This window comes from Anguilla rostrata, chromosome 2 (assembly GCF_018555375.3).
Source record: "Anguilla rostrata isolate EN2019 chromosome 2, ASM1855537v3, whole genome shotgun sequence".
In the NCBI taxonomy this organism is placed as follows: domain Eukaryota; kingdom Metazoa; phylum Chordata; class Actinopteri; order Anguilliformes; family Anguillidae; genus Anguilla; species Anguilla rostrata.
The window spans coordinates 57,720,105-57,739,517 of record NC_057934.1 but is presented as its reverse complement, the minus strand read 5'-3'; the positions used below and the strand labels follow the sequence as shown (position 1 = coordinate 57,739,517).

The 19,413-nt window shown below is 47.5% G+C and overlaps 1 protein-coding gene across 1 annotated transcript in view; it reads left to right on the top strand.

Moving 5' to 3' along the window:
- The first annotated feature begins 1,914 nt into the window (after positions 1–1,914).
- The window catches only part of LOC135249269 (zinc finger protein GLIS2-like), a 29,272-nt gene continuing 11,773 nt past the window's right edge, over positions 1,915–19,413 (top strand). Inside the window, exon 1 of the mRNA XM_064324740.1 lies at positions 1,915–3,151. The gene's annotated coding sequence lies outside the window, so the exon portion shown is untranslated. The remainder of the gene's footprint in view (positions 3,152–19,413) is intronic.

The window sequence follows — 19,413 nt, the reverse complement described above, 5'->3', positions numbered from 1 at the left end:
ATGTAATCGAAATGATGCAATACAGAAAATGAATGCATGATGCTTATGACAGAATTCTGTCTGTGAAACAAAATAAATAAATGAATAAATAAAATTCTATGTACAGACAGACCGCTTAACCACTCTGGCTGTTTTTTTTTCTGTGAAATAAAATGAGTACATAGCCTAAGTAAGTAAGTAAGTATATAAAATAAAAAATAACCTCTTTTTAAAGATGAAAAAAGGTCTTTTGAGTCTGAAGAGATTAAGCCTGTTAAATCCTTCTTGATACTGTTTGACACCTGGAGCTAGTCTCATACTTTTAATTTTGGGATACTTAGAGTGTAATGGTTAGAACTCCAAACACTACACAGTAAAATGTCCAGTGTTAAATCAACTCTTATGGAGTACATTTGGTCCAGAGCAGGGCCACATTTACTCAGTTAAAGTTGAATTAACACCAGACATCTTACCTTGTACTCTAAATGTGGTCTAAAATAGGCGCATGTCATAACATTAGTAAAATTAACACTACCAAGTGGTTTTTATATGATTCATTTAGTTGCATATCCAAGCATCTTTATTTATTTATTTTACAAAATCTGTCACAATGTCTACATCCAGATAGATTTGTTTCAGCCATTGTATTCAATTGTTTTTCAAATTGTGCACATTCAAGAAATAAAAAAAAACTCAAATTGCTAACTCCCACAAAAAGCCCTTAATGTAATTAGACATTTAACGTACTGGATTTGTTCAAGGACTCCATGTCCCTCAAGGCCTTGGGAGGTGCAACGGCCTCTGTCATCACAGGCAAATGGAACTGTTGTGGGTTTGGTGGCCATCTAGTGGTTACTTTTAGTACTACAACCTATGCCTCTCAGCTGATAGTATTTTAGAGTCTTTGACATTTGGCAAAGAGTTGTGTGCACCTGAGGTCAGGCATGTAAGGACGAATGTGAGCTCCTTACAGTTTGACATCCTTTCTTTTGTTTCTGCATCTTTTTCTTGCTAACGCCCTCTTTTGTTTTGGTTTTTATGTACTCTGCATTCTGTTGGGTCCTGTACATTAAACTAACCTCACCGTCGTCTGGCCATGTGAATGTGCTTTGATATTGAGTAACGCTGTCTGACGGCTAGATGCAAACCATACATAGGCATTTAAGTCATGCATTTATTTTGTATGCCACTGAACTAAATGTGCCATAACACAGAGGTGGAGAGTTATTGGTAATTGTACTAATTTCTTCTAAAGAGAAACCCTCACGTGCAAAACTGTCTGAAATGTGTGTGGAGTGTCCATAGCTTGCTGGATTACATGCCTATCTCCCAAATGTACAGTACCTGGCACAAATTATGGAAAGTGCAGTTTGATGATTAATGCAATATTTTGCAACAATTTCTCTTTTTTGGATAGTAAATGCAATATGCAATAAATGTCAGTATAAAAAATGAAGAATAATAGCATTAATAGCGATAATTAGCATTTTAATTGAACAAGTAATAATCATGATACTTTCCTATATATTAGCCCGTACCTACATAATTGAGCAGTCTAATGTATCTTCCTGTTGGACATTTTATAATCAGCTTGAACATGTATTTTTTGTCTACTATTTTATGCATAAAATGATAATGTTCATGCAAAGAAAACTTTTTTTTAAATGTTTGGCTTGTATACTTTATTTGAAATTACTGATAAGGACTTGGTCAAAATGATTATCTGAAATTGCGCATCTTGAAAGGGCAATGCTGCCAAAAGACACAACTGAGAGACATCCAAAGCAAACTCAGAAATGTACTGAGACAAAAGGACAAATTGATGCGCAGAACTAATTAAATCTGCACTGAGCAGGCACCGTTAAATGGCCGCGCCCCCTCGTAATGACGAGCGATTACTGTGGCAGCCCCTCACTCCGGCGTATGTCTGGGCGACACTTCCGTCGGCCACTGCAGCCAGAGCATAAAGTATGAAATGTAGGAATGGATTTTCGCCCCAGAAAGGCGAAAGAAAAAAACAAAAGAAGCGCAACAATTTCCTGTTTAAGGTTGTGGTTTGGAACGAGGGGGGGAAAACAGACTGTTAAAAACAGTAATATGTACACTAAAAGAGAAAAAGACAAAAATAGCGATGGAGGATCGCAAAGACCAGGGAAGTTTGTTTGTGTATGTGCGTGCATGCGAGAGAGAGAGAGAGAGAGAGAGGGAGCGTGCAAGTGCGTTATTTTGCGTGCAGTGTGTGCCTCAAGTCGGAAAGTACTGTGGAGACAGACCTTTGGCAGGGCTCCCAGAACTGCCCATGGTGTGGATGGGCGGAGCTGCAAGCATGCGCTGAGCTGGCAAACCCCGGGCTGGGCGCGAGGCAAGGGAAACACGGGCTGGCTCGGGTCCGGGTCCTGCCTGCGTTTAGACGGCCGTGGGGAGACCACCGCACCACTCACGTCCCCTCCTGTCGGCTTAAGGCGAGAGAGAGAGCGTGAGTGAGCGAGAGAGAGAGCTGTGACTCTGGACCGATAGCGGAGACTGAACCGAGACTAGCTGGAAACGAAGCAAAGACGTGGACCCCCTCCCTCGCCACCTCCCTCTCTGTCTCTCAGCGCGCCCCCTCCAACCTCCCGAAGGACGACCACCCATTGAAAAGCCACTTGACCGGCGTCGCCAGTAAGCGATGCACCTTGAAGACTAGAAGAAATCTCAGACGTAGAAAATTTAGCAGTCATGATATGCATTTTTTTTTGTCTTTTGACGTTTTTATCGCCGTCGAATTTCGAGTTTTTCATGTGTGTAGAATATCAAGTTTACATTCCTAACGGGTTTCACAAGGCGTACAAAGGATAATCCTTATTCGCTGGAAACTGACACCAATTATTTGGGCTTTATTTTTATACAGAATAAATCGTGAAACGGATGTCTTTTGCGTGCGTCTTCTGCTTCTCGATTTTCCGTCTTCTGTCTGGGTATATCGACGATGGTGTGGCAGTCAAATGCTGAACTCTGCACTTGAAGTACCCGTGTCTACGTGTTTTCCCTGCATAAGAAATATTACGACTGCTTCTAAAGACAGCAAACGATTTCCCCTCCGACCCCAACTGAAGCGGATAAAGGGAAAGTTGAACCCGAGACGAAAGACTTCTAATTTCGGCCACGTCTAAAAGACGGGATTTCCCCAAAGGTAAACCCCGTCACGTTCATACCTTCGACCCGTCTCGCGCGAGCTGTTATCCAGACATACATCATATTATTTGGCGTGTGCAGATGCCGTCCTTGTGTGTTCGCTGACATACGTGTCTGCGTCTGTTTTACGCTTGTTCTTCCCGGCGGGACGGAACATTGAGTGCTGGGTGGAATGGGCTGACCTAGTTTTTGGTATTTTGTATGTAAACGATGCGCAGTGGACTCTGGCGACTGCCCCCAGACGGTTTCACCTAACCCGTTCGGTCTCGCTCAGAGACAAGCGTTCTTGCCCCGCCGCCGTCTGCTTTGTAGCCGGCACGGAGTCACGAGTCACATTTATCCCGAATTGACTTGTTTTCCTGACAGTCACGTTGAAGATTGCGCCCATATTACTAAAAAGGGCTACGCGTTGCAAAACGGCATTCGTGAGCAACCACAGTATAAAGAAAGGAACAGTGTCTTGCAGGTGGCGCCAGTGCGGGCGAAATCAGTTGACAGCTAGGTCAGGTGAAGGTGTGATAAAGATCTGGCAAAGTGTTTTAGTGGACCTGTGCTATGGTCACCATTTCGTCCAGTAAATCAATATTGCTATTTCGGAAAGGGAAAGTTTTCATGGTGCTTCCCACCCATATGCAGATGTAGTATACTACCACATAATGAAATAATATACCAATAAAATACTACAGCATACAGGCAAAATTTTATTGCTGCCCTCGAATATTTAAATGGATGTTTAACATACATTGCTGTGAAATATATTTTCGGTGTATATTTTACACAAGTCCAAATAATATTACAATATATTGCAGCATATTCCATTTCAATAAGGAGCCCAAAGGTGTGTTCCTGCCCATCTTAGAATGGCTCTTGGGTGAAAAAGTAAATGGGTAAAGGCACAAACTGTATTGGAATTCCTATAGCTTTTGATTATACACTTGTTGTCAGGGCTGCGGTTTCGACTTATGCAAAATAAAGGATGTTTCCCTCCTCCCCCTCTCTAATTAAGCGATCACCACCCCCCCCGTGCTTAACTGCGTGAGGGAGAGCTGTATGGGTGGGTGACAGGGGGTCACCCTCATTGGCAGGTTCCCATGGGGCTCCCGTCTGCCCTGGCTGGGAACGAGTGAAAGATAAAAAAAGAGAGGTTTGCAGACGCTCACCTGAGGCCTTATGAGCCGCAGGAACGAAACGAGTGCTTTTCAGGGAAGATTATTGGTCGATTATTGGTGTGTGTGCGTGCGTGGTGTGTGTGTGTAGGGGGGCGGGGCGGGGCGGGGCGGGGTCAAACGAGGGTCAGACCGGGACACGGCTCCTCGGACCAGCCAGGGCCGAGCGGTCTGAGCACGGACCGCAAACCCGCCCGCGGTCCTCCTCCCGCTCATTTTATTTCACAGACGCTGCTGCACTGCCCTGAAACTCTGCTCCTTTGTCAGTGCTGTTCGCATTGATTACTGGGGTACAAGTTTATTCAGAATACTGGGGTACAGGTATTTTCAGAATACTGGGGTTCTGGTATATTCACAATACTGGAGTGCAAGTTTATTCAGAATACTGGGGTACAGGTATATTCAGAATACTGGGGTTCAGGTATATTCAGAATACTGGGATGAATGTTGCACAAAATCAGCTTCACTGGTCATTAAGTGTCTGATACTCAGGGGTACTGGGTGGCTCATCCGGTTAAGGCATCACGCTGTGGTGTGTGTGTGGGCCCCATGGTCTCAGATAAAATCCAGTGCCAGCTGTGGCTGTTAGCTCTATAGGGAAACACACAACCAGTGATTGCGTTGCCCATGGTGTACAAGGTTAGGGATCCGCGTTTCATTGTTGTCTAATGACCCGTGCTGGTCGATCGGGTGCCCATGGTCTGCATGTGAAAGCCACGTATGAAAGGTCTTCCTCTGACTCCACTCCGTGTGAGCTCAGCAGTGGGCTGCGGTGTAAAAAAGGACGCAGGCTGGCGACACCATGTGTTTTGGAGGGGAACAGTGGATGTCTACACTCTCCCGAATCGGCAGTACGATTCGCGCGTGAATGCGGCGGCGGCGAGCGAGCCAGATCGGCGGTGCTGGCGGCGTTTTCCCTCAGCCATCTCTCTCCGGTCCTGTCTCATGGCGTCATGACGCAACGCCGCTGCAATCCACAGTGCGGTAGCTGCAGAGCTGCTGCGTCCGCAGTCCTGTGCACCTGGCCCTCTGTTTCTCAACGAGTTTCGACGAAGACGGTTCATTTCATTGTCGTAAAGGCCCTGACAAAGAGTGACTGGAACCAAAATATATCTTTTGATTTCTTCTGAGCCTGGGTCAGATCAAGAAAAAAATTCCAAGCAGTGAATACTTGACCACAGGGTTGCTGGTGCGAATCCCATGTGCGATGCTGCTGGTGCTCCCTTAGAGCCTGGTCCATTTGCTCCGGTTGAAATTTAACCGTTAAAAAATGGGTTGGAGATTGTACAAGCAGAAAAAAAGAAAAAAGAAAAAACTGGAAGAAAAAAGTCGCACCGGCCTTTGATTTCATCTGCGTTGCTAATAAAGTAATGGTGTGTAGCGGACTGTCTGTGGTTTTCCTGGAAGGATTGGTTTCCGTGCTGGCAGTGGGTGGGGTGGGGTGGGGGCAGAGGGTGGTGTGGGACGGGGGAATGTTTAAATGACGGGTGTGCGGAAAGACGTGCGTTGAGTTATCACTGGGGCCGATCTGATGAAGGGCTTCCTGCAGGTCATGTGACTGGAGAGGAAATGGTGTGAGGAGAGTGGCCTGTGTTTTGCCTCCCTCTGCGGGCTTAGACTGCTCTGCCCTGCAATCCCCTTTTCCCTTCCACCCGGAGCTGCGGGTTTAAGTCCTGCCTCCCAGACAAAGCTCTGTAATGCTGTCCTGCCCAAAACATGCAACAGTGTCATACTTTAACTGAGCAAGTATTATTAATAAAAAAAAAAAATCTATTACACTTTTTATCTTGATCATGACAGAGCCTTGAACATCTGATTCTTGGTTTGGTGTGTGCATAGAGAGGTCACCCCAACAAAAACACGCACAGCTTTGCTCATATTAAGAACAAACTCGGAGCAAAATGATCACAGCTTTAGCACCTGCCCTGATCCATGTATTGGGTCTACTACTGCCATGGGAAATCACTCAGCGAGGATTGTACAAAACTATAACATGTAGTCATTTAAAAATTAATTTCTGCGCAATGAAATAAGTTTGAGAAAAGGTACAGCGAGACTTACGTAAAACTTCAAAACCATCCCTGGTCTTCCTGCCCTGTGCTGGTGTCCAGTGTAGTTCCTGGGGGAGGAAGCTGAGACGAGACTTCATTTCCCAGGAGGCCACAGCTGTTATATATATGGGAAAACCCAGGTCAAATGATGCTGGTCTGGCTTCATGGTCCTGATTGGTAAAGAGAGAGAGAGAGAGAGAGTTCAGGCCTTAGGTATTCAAGAGGGACTGATAAACAGTAGTTTATGAAGTTGACTTTCAGTTTGAAAGCAGTGTATTGCATCACGCAGGAGTTAACATGAAACCTCACTGTAGGTTTGACCAGCCATTCATGTTGCCGTCTGATAAGACTGCCATGATTAGAAAAGATGACATCATTGTGCCTTTACACCAACAGATGCATTTAATTGGGACACATCACATTATAATCAGGGGCCTTTGGACCAATCCATTGACTGGCTGTAAATGGGCTTAACTTTATGCAAATTCTTTCATGCATTTTGCAAAGAGGAGAGGAAGTTCAAACTTCACTCAGAGAGGCCTGTCCCACTGTAGTTCAGAACAACACTGTAAAATCACTGGCAAACCTTCGGTTTAGGAGCTGTGGAAGAAAGCTATTTGCGGCTGACTTCACGTTTGTCAAAGAGGTAAACTTTACTTTTTAGTTCTTCTTGCAAAATCCCCAGCTGTGTTTTTTTTAAAACATACGTTTGGCACTGACTGTGTTTCTGCGCAGTCATGTATGGAACATATGGAAGCAGGGAAACCACCAGTGTTAGTGCAGATGTTTCTCTTAGCATTCATGTCAGGTTTTTCTTTAAGGTTTACATACCCATGTGAAAAAAATATACATACTCAGTAGCATACAGGTACATACTCAGCACAATTCATATGTACCTCAGTTATACTCAAAGTATTCTGAAACATAAAATAGTATGCTTGAGGTATACTTTAGCATACTGTTTTTTTTCACATGCGTAGAGTTTATTTTCCATTTCTTTATTAGGGAAGCGAGTGCTCTGCACAGAGGCCTGGGGCTGGCCGGGCCTCCTTTGGCGTGGCTCGGACCCGTGCATTTTTCTGCAGTTAAACTGCGACCACTAATGACGGCTTCAGCACTTCCTCCCTCTGCGCAGCGTCTCATGCACGTCCTCCTCCTCCTCCTCGCCGTGCAGACTGCCAAAACCCGCGCCCTAAAGCCCTTAACCCCCCGCCCTCTCGCCCCCTGCTACCGGCCTGGGACAGCCCAACGCCGTCCCCACGCGACCTCCCGCACACGTCTCCCCCGTTCCATCCATGCCCGGGACATTAGTGCTGTCACACACACACGTGTGTGTGTGTGTGTGTGTGTGTGTGTGTGTGTGCAGGCACGTCCAAAGCAAACATAGACAGAATTTTGTAACCTCCCCCCCGCTCCACATCACCCACCCGCGAACCTTGCTCTCCCTCCCTCTTCCACTGAGGGCCTTAGACTCACAGAGACCTTCTGACTGTGTGCAAGATGTGGAGGGTGAGGGAAAGAGAAGTTTACAGGGAAGTAGCAAAAGAATGAGAGAGACAGTGATGGAGGCAGAGAGCTAGAGAGTGAGATGGAGAAGAAGAGAGATTGAATGAATAGATAGAAAGAAGAGGAGAAAAGGGATGATTGCAGGGAAAGGCAGAGAGGGAGAGAGAAGAGGATCAAGCAGACAGATAGAAGCAGAGAGAGCTGACAGTGATGTAGAACATGTTTATCATAGATCTGAGCTTCCCTGCTTAATGATTATCCTCTCAGAGATGTTTTTCTGATACCTGCAGTGCACAGCCTGTCTGTGAGCTTACACTGTGCAGCACAGCCTGTCTGTGAGCTTACACTGTGCAACACAGCCTGTTTGTGAGCTTACACTGTGCCACACAGCCTGTCTGTGAGCGTACACTGTGTAGCACGGTCTGTCTGTGAGGTTATACTGTGCTGTGCAACACAGCCTGTCTGTGAGCTTACACTTTGCATGATAGTCTGTGATCTTACACTGTGCAGCACAGTCTGTTTGTGAGCTTACACTGTGCAGCACAGTCTGTCTGTGAGCTTACCCTGTGCAGTACACTTTCTGTGAGCTTCAACTGGACAACACAGTCTGTCTGTGAGCTTACACTGTGCAGCACAGCCTGTCTGTGAGCTTACATTGTGTAACACAGTCTGTGATCTTACATTGTGCAGTAGTCTGTGAGGTTGCTGCATGGGAGTCACAGAGACCCAGAATATTTTCTGTGCACAGGCTGGTACATTAAAAACACGGATCTGTGCATTTGCACAAACCTGCAAGCTTGCGTGCACACTAGTGAGGAGGCTCTGCAGAGTTGGGGAAGCAGGGAAAGTGAGAGAATGAGAGAGAAAGAGGGAGGGAAGGAGAAGGGTGGGGCCTTTCAGTAACTTCTGTCTTCTGTGGAAATATGGGACTGGCTCCCTGTCTGGGCAAAATAATATCCCTTACACCCCCTCCCCTCTCTCTCTCTCTCTCTCTCCTCTCCCTCATTCCCTTTCCCTCTCTCTCAGGGAGTAGTCCCTCTCTCAGCTGAACACAGACACTGAGAGACAGAGGGAGAGAAAGAGAGAGATAGAGTGAGAGAGAGGGAGGTTGAGAGAGAGACAGAAGAAGAGAGGGAGACACAGGGAGAGGGGAAAGAGAGAGTGGGAGGTTGAGAGGGAGACACAGAGGGAGAGAGGGAAAGAGAGAGAGGGAGTGAAAACTGCCGTGTTGACCTTGTCCCGCTGCCAGTGCTGGGGTGTTGAGGTGGGTGGGTGGGGGGGGGGTTAGTGAGTTCAGGCTCCCTGAGTGTCGGGGATCAAGAGAAAACTGAGAGTGAGGGTAGGAAAGAGAGAGAAAGAATAGGGAGAGGGAGACAGCGTTCCCGCTTCCCGGCAGCTTCTGCTGCGTGACACGCCATCAGAGACCCCCCCCCTCCACCCACACCACATCGTCAGCTAATTACTCTCTGCTGTTTCGTGTCTTTCTCACTTCCTGTTGTTCTTCCCACTCCCTCCAACCCCCTCCTTCTGGCCCCCATGCCCCCCCTCCCCACTCCACTCTGTCTGCCCCCCCAGCCCCTCCGCCCACGCACTGATTTAGCTGGCCTGTGCCCACATCTGGGGCTAATGCTAATGCTTCCTTAAAGAAGCCTGTCTGATACAGGTGTCACATGCACCCCCCCCCTCCTTTCCCCAGGGGATGCTGGGATTTTTAGGAAGTTGCTAAATTTGGAAACACTGTTCATTCTCTTTTCTACGAATTTGAAAGGCTCTAGACTCCACAGGGAGAGAGGAGAGAGGAGAGAGAGAGAGAGAGAGAGAGAGCGAGAGACATACGAGGGAGAGTGTGGGGAGAGAAAAAGAGAGGATAAAGGAATGATTTGGAATGATTTGAGGGGAGAGAGAACTTCGTGCAGACCCTCAGTTGCAGTAAAGCCCTGCACACACACACACACACACACACACACACACACACACACACACACACACACACACACACTCACACTCACACACAGCAGTTCACATAACACCTAGCAGTCTTCTCTGTCCACGAGACAGCTCACAAAGAGCCCAGAGCTTCAGGTGGCTCATGATCGTCGCTTCGGAGGCAGGTGGAGAAAGAGCCCCAGGGTTGGGGCTCATATCAGTGTTTTTGGCTGGTGGAGCACCTGAAAGGCGGATATGTGGGCCACTGTGCTGATCTGAGATCAGCTGCGGAACCAATGGGCGATGCTGTCATTTCATTGGTTTTCTGAGTACAGTTTTGATTTCATTCACATTCCAACTTTTGACTGTATCTATACTATTGTGATGTCATCTGGCCTCCATTGTTATTGCTTCCCATTAAGGACCACAATGGAAACTAACTCACTGACTAACTAGGAATTTATTTAGAAAATTTTTCACAGCTTATTGTTTTAACGAACGACTGTACTGGCCACGTCATGAATGCTGGTGGTGGAGCTGTGCTTCTCTGTGCTTCTCTGCTCCTCCTGTATTCTGATTGGCTCCTTTGAGCAAGGGACTATGGGTCGACTAATATGGCTGCCTGATTTCCTGAAACAATTCAGGTTATAGACTTTGCTCAAGAGTAGGACTACAGTGGCCCACCTGGAAATGAGTACTCGTTACGAGGCCAGAGATCCCTAACCTTTATAGCGCTCGGTCCGACCATTGTTAGAGGGGGTCAATGCGTTTCTTTTAGCTGTGTCCATACGGGCTGGTCGTATGTGATACATGTTTCAGTTGTGTTTGGTGAGCAGGGTGGGCTCAGGGGTCTTGGGTTGGTGTGGGGGTTATTGGAGGATTTGCATGGTGCGGAGAGGCGTTGTTCACCAGCAGGAGCCGAAATCTGGCTGGAAAGTTGTTGCTCAGCCGCGTGGCTTCTGCTTGGTGAGTTGCCGTGGTGATTCAGCGGCGCTGAAAATCATCGGCGTCGGATGCCCTCACCCTGTGCAGGAGCACGTGTGTGTGTGTGTGTGTGTGTGTGTGCGTGTGTGTGTGTGTGTGTGTGTGTGTGCGTGTGTGTGTGTGCGTGTGTGTGTGTGTCTGCGTGTGTGTGTGCGTGTGTGTGTGTGTGTGTGTGAGTGTGTGTGTGTGTGTGTGTGAGTGTGTGTGTGTCTGCGTGTGTGTGAGTGTGTGTGTGTGTGTGTGTGTGTATGTGTGTGTGTGAGTGTGTGTGTGCGTGTGAGTGTGTGTGTGCGTTGCGTGTCTGCATGTGTGTGTGCGGTTGTGCGTGTGGTGTGTGTGGTGCGTGTGTGTGTGTGTGGTGTGCATGGTGTGTGTGGTGTGTGTGTGTGTGTGTGTGTGTGTGTGTGTGTGTGAGTGTGTGTGTGTTGTGCGCTGTTGTGTGTGTGTGTGCGGTGTGTGTGTGTGTGTGTGTGCGTGTCTGTGTCTCTGTGCGTGTGTGTGTGTGTGTGCGTCTCTGTGCGTGTGTGTGTGTGTGGTGTGTGTGTGTGTGTGTGTGTGTGCGTGTGTGTCTGCATGTGTGTGTGCGTGTGTGTGTGTGTGTGTGTGTGTGTGTGTTGTTCCCTGCACTTGGAACGGTAGTTCTCTCTAGGGTTTTCGACGCACTTGTTCCTGGTTATGGTTATACACTTTGTTGTACGTCGCTCTGGATAAGGGCGTCTGCCAAATGCCTGTAATGTAATGTGTGTGTGCGTGTGTGATGCTTCATGAACATTTAGCGATTTATTTGTTGGCGAGGAACTCTGACGTGAGCATGCGTTTGGAGACGTCCGAGATGTCCGTTCATTCGTCTGTCAGTTCCTTCCCAGCTGGTTAGGGGGCTGAGTCTTGGAGGCGTCCCTGGCTGGTCTCCCAAATCTGGCTCTCCTCCATCCGCCAATCACTTTGAGCAGATTGGTCTTCTCATGTCCCCACAAGTCAGCTGAACATTCTGGCGTGTTCCGTCTGCCGTGACCGACGTTCTGGGCTCCTTAAAGCATAGGAGCGCCGTTCTAGGATCAGTTTCGTCTTGGAGGTCATAATGGAAGAGGTGGGGATTGTGGGTAAAATTGATCCAGGATCAGCACGCATATTCAGAGATGATTTGTGAATATGGGCTATGGTGTCAACCGCATGCCCTGCACCAAATGGACTGGCCCTCCGAATGTGTGGGTGCATGTACACTATATGGGCAAAAGCATGTGGACACCTCACATCCAACATCTCATCCAAAATGATGGGCATTGATATGGATTTGGTCCATTCTTTGCTGCTGTAACAACATTGCTGCAGGGATTTGCTTCCATTCAGCCGTTTAGATTTTCCTTCACTGGAACTAAGGGGCCTAGCCCAAACCATGAAAAACAGCCTCAGACCAAGGGGTGTCCAGATACTTATGGTCATATAGTGTAGCTTATCTTAACCTTCCCATCGTCCCCTGTTCTCCATATGGAGGTGCTACACAGGGTTCTTGAGGTAACTTGTGTTGTTATTGTAATGTCAAAAATCATGATCTCACCATTGTCCCTCTTTCCTGTCGTGCTCTTTTTTTCTCTCCCTTTCTCCCCTTCTGTCTTTCCCGCTCTCTGTCCTGCTTTCAATTTCTCTTACTTTCTTACTCCCTCTTTCCATGCCCCTCCCTTCCTCTCTCTCTCCCCCATCCCCTCTCTCTCTCTGCATGGTCCGGAGACGCCCCTGTACTGTTGACATTCTCCAGGCCGGCTGATTGCAGGCAGGAGACTGTGGATTGCATCACTGTCTGTCGTGTGCGTGTGTGTATGTGAGAGAGGGAGAGAGAGAGAGAGAGAGAGAGAGAGGTTTGGGTGAAGGAAAACATTAGTTCTGTAGGTCTACTTTGATATGTTTCTCAGTTTCAGGCTCAGATCACAGGCTTTATTTTCTTCCCAGTCTGTGAGTTAGAGTTATTTTATGCCCCTCAGTGGTGTCAACCCTGTTATGAGGCCGTCATCCATGTTCAAATCAACAAGCCAGCTGGGCGTGAGAATCTGAGAGTCTGTGTGTGACAGACGGGGGGGGCGTGGGGGGGGGGGTAGGGAAGAAGTGTCATGACTGCCTCTTGCTCTGTGTTTTTATTATATGACAAAGGATGCGTGTGTACGGGGCGTGGTACCACACACACACACACGCACACATACACACCCACAAACAAACACACGCACACACACAGTCAGCACATCAGCTAGAAACAGTCCAATGAAAGTGGAGTGGTTGGTGTGTGGTAGAAGTTTCCAGTTCATCAAGCCAGAAAAACCCTCCACCCTCCCTTTACAGACTTTCTTCCTACATCTCCCTCCCTCCCTCCCTCTATCTTTCTCCCAACCTCCATTTCTCTCTTTCTCACTTTATATCTCTACTCCATCCACCCTTAAGTAACTATAATCAACAATTTCAAACAAATAATGTTGAATTTTCCGGCTTGGGCCTTTCTGTGTGGAGTCTGAATATTCTCCTCGTGTCCGTGTCGGTAGCCTCCTGGCACTCCGGTTTCCTCCCACGGTCCAAAGACATGCAGGTAGGCTAACTGGAGACTTTCAATTGCCAATAGGTGTGAGTGAATGGTGTGTGTGCTCTGCAATAGATTGGCGACCTGTCCAGGGTGTATTCCTGCCTCTCGCCAAATGCATGCTGGGAGAGGCTGCCCAGGATAAGCGGGTATAGATGGACAGAATGTGGAATGTGAGTAAAATGAGACTTTTAGACTTTAGACTATTGTTTTTAGATATTTGTTTTTGTAATGCTTCACATTACAACGTACATACATTAAAAACATAAACAATCACCACTCACATCTGAATCTCATTCAACATTCCAACCTCCAGATGACAAGCCAAAACATACACGGAGGTGTAAGAGAGAGGGAGGGCGAGGACAGAGAGAGAGAGTGGGGGAGGCGGAAGAGAGAGAGAGAGGGAGGGAAAGAGTATGAGAGGGAGATGGAACAGAGGAAAAGGGAAGAAAGAGAGAGAAAGGGAGAGGCTGAAGAGAGAGAGAGAGAGGGGGGAGCTAGAAGAGAGAGAGAGAAGGAGGGAGAGGAATAGAAAATGAGAGGTGTGTGAGAGAGCGCCAACTGTGTAATGTATGAAAGAGGTCGGTGCTGGTTTCCTTATCTCTGCTCCAGCTGCTGTTAATGTGTCACCAGTGTCCCAGAACACGAGGGTTCCCGCCAGACTCGCTAACCAGAGAGGGAGGGGCAAAGAGGGAGAGAGAGAGAAAATACAGCGACTGTTCTCTAGATCGCGTTGATGTCTGATCACTTGTATCCTCGTATCTTGCTCTTCAAGCACTTTCATGTTACACTCGTATCTTCATCGAGCACTTGTGCTGCACTTGTGCTATCATCTTGATGTTGTAGCTCCTCATCATATCTCTTATAATTATGCCTCACTTCTAGTTTGACTTGCCATGACGGTACTGACTTAGCCTATGCTTACTAAGTGAACTAGGCTTGATGATCATGGCTATGGAGAACTGGTACTTTGTGAGAATTGTACCTTATCTGCCCTGTGTTCTGTGGGTGTTCCAGTGACCTTCAGTATGCACTTACTGTACATCTGCCAAATGAAATTTAATGTAGTCTTGATTTGTAAATTATATGTACATGCACACACGCACACGCACACGCACACACACACACACACACACAGGCATATCCCTCTCTCTCCCACTTCCCCTGTATCTCTCCTCCCTGGGTATCTCTCTCTCTTTCCCCCATCTTTACCTCTCTCCCACTCCTCTCTCTCTCTGTCTCTATATACGGTGCTTCCTGGGCCTGTTCTGACCTGTTCTGGACATGTCTGGGCTGATACTTATCCCCCCCCCCGCCCCCGTCTCTCCCTCCCGCCCTTCTCTCCTTCTGTATTTCCTCTCACCTCTCATTTTCCTCTCTTCTTTCTCTGTCTCTCTCTCTGCTAAATGCCTAAATGTGAATATAAATCTTTTCTTTCTTCCGGCCTTTGACTGTCCTGTGTTTACTCTTTAGTTACATAGTTACATAATGCCATTTAAGGTTACAGTGTGTTTTACAGGGAGAGAGAGAGAGAGAGAGAGAGAAGAGAAAAGAGAGATGCCTCAGGTCACAGCAAATTGGATGCAAGCTGACCTGAGAGCAGCGCTGTTCAATTACTGAATTACAGAACAAAGGAGGTGAGTGCTGACAGGTAGAGAAGAAGAACAGAGAGAGGGGAGAGAGAGATAGAGAGAGAGAGTGGGGGCATTTTACATAGAAAAGGAAATTGAATGTCAGAGAGCGAGCGATACTACTGACTCCAAAGCCAACTTGATTTTATATATGAAAGAGAGATTATTATGATTATTATTATTATTATTATTATTATTAATAATAATAATAATAATAATAATAATAATAATAATAATAATAATACTATTGTAGTTTATATTTAAAATTAATGTAATGCATTTAGGTAAAGCTTTGGCAGTACATATATTGCAATGTTATAACAATAAAGAGAAAGAGAGAGAGAGCGATAAAGTGGAAGAAAATTAGGAAAGACAGATGTGGAGGGAGAGAAGGAAAGAGAGAGGGAATGAGAAAGAGGAGAAAGGAGTAGAGGAATGGAGAATGAAGATGGATGAAGAGGTAAGAGAGTGAGAGGGAGAGATGAGGGGGGAGAGAGAGAGTGAGGGAGAGAGAGAGAGAGAGAGAGGCTGGCTGAGGGAGCAGTGGAAACTGAGGTTTCCTGTCTGAGTGGCGTCTGGCTGAGTGGGACGGGTGGGGCGAAGCGGGGGTTGGGGTGTGTGGGGGGGGCGGGAAAGAATCTCTCCTTTTTGGCTGTGTGTGATATGGGCTGGGAGGGGGGTGGCGTCGGTGGGGACTGCGGTTGGAGTGTGTGTGTGTGTGCGGGCGTGTGGTTGTGTGTGTGTGTGTGTGTCAGCGAGTGGGCTGAGGGGTGGAGGGTGCGTGCGGATCAGTTAGGATCTTGGCACTCGGCCCAGAGGGAGGTCACAGGAGGAGAGGGACGGGGGGGGGGGCGTGATGGCCAGCGATGGGGGAGGAGAGCGAGGGGAGGGGTAGAGGGGTCTGGCAGAACACTGATCTATGGATTCTAGGCATGTAGGAGAGGTCCCCGAGTTCACTGTCTTATGTGCGCGCTCTGCAGGCTGTACATGTGGCTGAGGAGCTGCGCTCTGTACCCGGAGGATGAAGGTTGTGTTCCCCTGATGTTGTCCGGCCCTTGAGCACATACCAGACCTGAAAGGCCTTCAGAAAATTCCAGCTGTGTAAAATGAGCAGGCGAAAAAAAGACAGAGGAAAGCTGTATATAAACAAGCTATTGCAGTCGCTACAGATGATGTTTGTCTGCCAAGGAAATAATGTCAAAAATGCAGACTGTGCTGCTGCTGCCAGTTTGCCGCTGTTGTTGCGTGCACATTGTGCTGCGGGTGTTCTTGGTGTTGTCTATAGAAGCCTCCTCTGGTGGTTATACAGACTCACTGTGATGAGATTTACTATGTTGAAGCTCGTTGTGTTGCCATTGGATATTCAGTATGTGGAACTGGCTGTGTGAAAACATTGTGCATTGCGGGGACACGGATACACAATGGAGACAGTCACACAGGTGCATTATGGGGACAGCAACACAAATGCATTATGAGGGCAGTCACGCAGGTGCATTGTGGGGACTGTAACACAGATGCATTATGGGGATAGTCACACAGGTATGTTATTGAGACAGTCATTCAAGTGCATTATGGGAACAGTAACACAGATGCATTATAGGGATAGTCACACAGGTGTATTGTGGGGACATTCAGACAGGTGCATTATGGGGACATTCACACAGCTGCATTAAGGGGACAGTAATACATAAGCATTATGGGGACAGTCACACAGATTTATTATTGCTGGCTTGCTATTGCTGGTGGAACAAAAGAAGAGTGTGTTGTGTATGTTCTCTAGGACACTAAGCTCTTGACCCTTGCCTCTCGTGCTGGGTCAGGTCAGACATTTGTTCACACCACAGTGATGGGTGTGGGAATGAACACACGCAGACACACACATACACACACTCACCAAGAGAAACATGTCCAGCCTGAAGGAAGTGGATAATTTTGACTTCCGTAATGGAGAGTGTGGGGGAGGGAGGGGGCAGAACAGGCTGGGGATCAGGGTTTAGGGGTAACTGCGGACACAGGACGTTTCATTCAACCCACTGCACCCCTCCCCTTCCCTTTCAAACTGCACCAGCCTGTGTTTACTCCACAAGATGGGGAGACAAAGATGCCTTTCAAAGCAGGGAGCTGGTTTCACAAAGACAACCTGACCCCATCACACAAAGACCAACACTCACACACACACACACGTACACACACATACACACGCATGCACACAAATACACACACGCACAGACACACATACTCACACATAAACACACACACATAAACACACAGACACTCACACTCTCACTCATACACACACGCATACACACTCACTCCCTCACTCCATCACACATAAACAGACACACACATGCACATTCTCTCTCTCTCTCTCACACACACACACACACACACACATACACACGCATGCACACAAATACACACACACACAGACTCACATACACTAACAAATTCACTCGCTCTCACACACTCTTTCACACACACACGCACACGCACACACACACACACACTCCGAAAGTCCATTCTCTCACAGACACACAGACACACACACACACTGATTAGCAGTGATGCACAGGGCTATGTGACAGATCCCTCAGGATCTGTAGACTCACTCTGACTGGCTGGTTCCTGGCTTTACTGCCAGACCCTCTCAAACTCTGTTAATCAATGACTCCTTAAGGGCGGGGCAGATTAAAAAAAAAATAGCTGAAGGGGAGATTCCAGAAGGGGAGAGGGGGAGGAGGAAGGGAGGGAATACGAAAGGGAGGCAGAGTGACAGAGAAGGAGAGGGGGAGTGAGACTGAGGGAGGGGAGGAAAGGGCAGAGAAAGAGAGAGAGAGTGAGAGAATGAACAGGACCTACCAGGGAGTGGCAGGCAGAACTGGGGTGTGGGAGCTGAGAGGGAGAGCCTGTGTGTGTATGTGTGTGTGTGTGTGTGTGTGTGTGCATGTGTGCGCATGTGTGTGTGTGTGTTTACCATGGGAAAAACACTAAAAGACACACACAGAGGCAGTGTTCTCTGGCCATTGTGTGCATTTCTGAACTCCAGGATTGAGATTCTGTTTGTGTCTGTCCTATCTGTGTCTTTACCCCTCTCCACCCCCCTGTATCTCTGCTGCTGTGTAACGTTCCATTGCTAACTTACCTGTCCCGCTGGGGAGGACTGTACCACTTCTGCAGATATCAAAGTAATGGGGGATAGTGCTGAAATGGAGCTGACGAACGTGAAGAGAGGACTTATGGCTGCTGTTGCCAACTTGTGCCAATAATTGTTTACAAATGGTAGGAAGTGATGTGTGAGGGAGGGCCTTTGTGTTTAGTCCTGGAGATGACGCCCCAACAGAAGCATTCAGAGAATCGGGCATGTCCTGTGATTGGCTGTGTAGTCATGTAATGTGCTGTGATTGGCTATGCAGAGACTTACTATAATTCTGTTGGTTGTGTGCAGACTCACTGACCTGTAATTGTCCTTGTTAAGGCTCAATGTGTGGTGATCAGCTGTGCAGAGGCCCATTCTGCTGGAATTGGTTGTGTAGAGACTCACTGAGCTGCTATTGGCTGTATAGATTCACTGTGCTGCCACTGGCTGTGTAGAGACTCAGTGTGCTGTGATTTGCTATATAGAGACTCCTTTTTGCAGGGACTGGCTACATAGAGACTCATTCCACTGGGCTTGGCTGTGGAGAGACTTGCTGTGCAGTGATTGGCTGTGGAGAGACTTGCTGTGCAGTGATTGGTTGCACAGAGTCTCACTGTGCATGGGTTTACTAGAAACCCAGTGGACTCTCCAGAGCCAATCTGAATCACTTCTGAATCACTTCATCTCAGCCATAAATCACCAGCTGCTCCAGCCAGGGGCAGTTATGTCAGTCTGAGCCTCCTTCAGCTGAACTCACCACAGTGTGTGCATATGTATGTGTGTGTGTGTGTATGCATGTGTGTGTGCACATGTGTGTGGGACTGTGTGTGTGTGTATGTGTGAGACTGTGTGTTTGAGTGTGTGAGTGTGTGTGTGTGTGTGTGTGTATGCATGTGTGTGTGTGCATGTGTGTGTGTGTGTGTGTGTAAAGCACAGCAGGGGGTCATACTGCATGTTTGGTACACATTTCTATCCAGTAAAGCGGTTTTTCCAAAATCATGGGGCAGGACTGGTGGGCCATTTGTGGGATGACATGCACTGTGAAAATAGCACACAACAGAAATAACTGACAGCCTGTAATTCACTTGACAAAGATGTTCATACCTGTCAAATCAAATGCCACGCCCGTTACACATGCTGCACGCACAAGCAATTCTTTGGCAAAGTAATCCCATATTTGAACATACTAGGATACATTTTAGAAGGGTGTGGGACACAAAAGATGTCTACACTCACTCACTAAACAGGCTCTAGGCTCAGAAGGATTTGGAAATCCTGCAGGAAAGCAGCGTTTTAA